This window comes from Saccostrea cucullata, unplaced genomic scaffold (genome assembly GCF_032062105.1).
Source record: "Saccostrea cucullata isolate Sc308-1 unplaced genomic scaffold, CSIRO_AGI_Scuc_v1 ctg4644, whole genome shotgun sequence".
Lineage (NCBI taxonomy): Eukaryota > Metazoa > Mollusca > Bivalvia > Ostreida > Ostreidae > Saccostrea > Saccostrea cuccullata.
This window is the reverse complement of record NW_026930645.1, coordinates 41,428-44,382: the sequence shown is the minus strand read 5'-3', so window position 1 is coordinate 44,382 and position 2,955 is coordinate 41,428. Positions and strand designations below refer to the sequence as shown.

The 2,955-nt window shown below is 32.8% G+C and overlaps 1 non-coding gene across 1 annotated transcript; it reads left to right on the top strand.

The window, feature by feature from the left end:
- Nucleotides 1-2,343: 2,343 nt before the first annotated feature.
- Trnac-gca (transfer RNA cysteine (anticodon GCA)) lies at nt 2,344-2,415 on the top strand. The gene has a single exon. It is a non-coding gene; the product is annotated as a tRNA-Cys (tRNA).
- The last annotated feature ends 540 nt before the right edge of the window (nt 2,416-2,955 follow it).

Here is a 2,955-nt window from a genome sequence, read left to right as displayed (position 1 = left end):
AGGTCCTTCTTCTGTTTCCCTGACAACCGTACCGCTTCTCCAAGGGCACCAAGAATATTCCTACAGCATATCATTACACTTCAGTTAGTTTGAAACTATATTTTTCAATTTGTTAGACAAGTACAATGCATTTTCCTAAACATGTAAAAATTACTACAATATTTAACTATATTTACATTTGCAAATGTTTTCCTTTATATAACACTACTGAAAGCAATGCGTATCTATAACTGTATAAATACACATACGGGGTCAAGAGGTCATAGATGTGTGTATGGATAAACGTTTACAGTAATTTCTCAGTGACGTCATAAAGGGTCGACACGCGTTCAGTGGATTACATACCTGCCATTGGGTTTGAAAAATAATGCATTTCACACGTTAAAAGTCACAATCAGGCATACTAGTATATAAAGTATGAATAAGTCACAAATGTAAATATAAGTAATAAGGTGTCATTTTAAAACATCTATCGGGCTATAAATACGGGACGGTACGAGATTAAATTCATCATAAAGCCCTTCGGGCTTTATGGAATTTAATCTCGTGACCAACCCGTATTTATAGCCCGATAGATGTTTAAAAATGATACCTTATTTTTTAAATGAATGTATGCAGCATTTTATTGTGAAACATTTTTTAAATAGCAAGATGCTGGATTATAACATATTCTTTTCAATTTTTCAACCTTAAAACTTTACTAATTAAAACATAAGCTCATTAATGGGAAACTGGTGCAAATATGATTTTGAAAATTAAATCAATCCTATTCAATAAAATAAATCTTTTATCATTATCTCTTTTAAAGTAATATTCACCATAGTGCCTCCGTTCCTAGCTTTCCATTTTCTTGTTTCAGAAACTCCAAAAGAGAATGTAGGTCAAAGGGAATGCTGGGAAGTCTTCTTGTCAAGGTCAAGGTTGCTTTAGATAGGTCAAGAACAAACTGTAAAAGAATTTGGCAATTTGAATATGTTAACAAACCTGTTTTTCGAGTTTAAGTTATAAAAATGATAAGCAATGCTTTTTTTTTCATTTTTGTTGTGCTATTTTTAAATTATAGCAAACATACCTGGGTTTCAAAATGATCATGTAGATGAAAAAAGCTGTCACATGACCTCACAAAACTGTCCACAAACCTGCAACAGGAAATGATAAATGTTTTATATATTTACTTTGATTCCTAGTATTAGCATTATGGGATAGACAGTAATGGTTGCCACATTGTCTGTAGAAAGTAAACTCTCAGTTACATATAGACAAGTAAAACTATATAAAATAAGATTGTGCAATGAAGCAAATAATGCACATATCATAGTCCACAATTCTATTTCTTAAGTTATTGATATAAAAATAATAATTTGAAAATTGTGCTGAATGTAAAGCATCACGATGCAGTTGAACATTTTACTTTTAATTACTTGTAATGAAAGTTGTATGTGAAGATTCATCCCATACCCTATGATATACGGACACATCTCCAGAATCCTGGCTAAGGCCACACAGTACATCTGCTGTTTCTCTTTTCGAGATGTCTCATTCTGTATCTCACCGATCACATCTCGAGCTCGATATACCAGATCTAAGACATTCTTCCTGCAGCTCTGACAAATCTTCTCCACGTGTTGTGTGTCTGTCAGTAATTGTCCCAGCTTCTGTAGGATCTAGAATATTGATGACAATCAGACATAGTGTTTGTTTACTTAGTACTATGCTAATTAAATAATTATCATTTTCTTTACAGACATTTAAAGTTTTCTAAACTCCTGTCTAATCTTTAAATCAAAGTTTTTACAGAGACAAATAGGACAGGCCTGACCAACAAAACAAAATGATCTCTATTTTCAAAATAAGAGCAAAATATTCAGACGTCGGATGTCTTATGTTTACCACATGAGTGTCCCGTTGTTGATCAACTTTGGACGATTCCGTGAGTCTTTTGGATTTCATCATCTTACTGTCCTCAGTTAAACATAGTTTCCTTTCTTTCTCTGTAGTAAATTTCGTTTTTAATTATTAAAAGTTTGTTAAACCAACTTGTCTGTCGGTTACAACATTACCCACGTGTGTATTGCAAAAATATAATAACCGGAACCGGAATGATCGATATATTATTCCGGAATAGCTACAAAATGAAAACAAACGGAGTTATCTATCTTCAGTCATAGAAAAGCGTATGTATATATTTAAAATGATCTTATTCACAAAAGAAATTAAAAATCAGAAAAAATGTGAGAAAATATATGCTTGTTGATAATAAATGAAAAAATTATACATTTTTTTCTTCTTGGATATCATTAGACAATTATTTATAGATACCATTTATCTCTGTAATGGTATGTAGGGGATATAGCTCAGTGGTAGAGCATTCGACTGCAGATCGAGAGGTCCCCGGTTCGAACCCGGGTGTCCCCTAGTTTTTGTTTTCCTATTTTTTTTATCCGATCCATATTAGACATAAGCAAAGTGTCACAGGTGATTGGGGACGCACCCCCTCCCTCTCCTTTTGTTCTCAAAAGATTCTTTGACTTTAATGAAAAAGAAAACATTAATAATTTTTAGGATATATTGATATTCACAAAGAATCCAAAATTTTAGCTAAAATAGCCTTAGAGAAAAGGAAATCATACTCTCTGAGCTAAAACTAGCCTTTTATTAAAAAAAAATCGAACTCTTTGAATGTTTGGGGACGGGACCAACCCATACACCCCCACCCCACCCAGTGTGTTTGTTCCGAATGGCATGTTGAAAATTTTGAATTTACTGCCACCCACTAAATTTAAAATTTACAACATAACACGAACCCAAAGACCGGTTCTCTGACTTTTTAAAAATAAACTTTTTTCGATGACATACAATGTATTCACAAAGAAAGTTGTTTTACAACTTAAAATCCAAAGGACAAGGTATGATTATTGATAACCTCTGAATGTGGCCCCTTATTTGATGAATTTC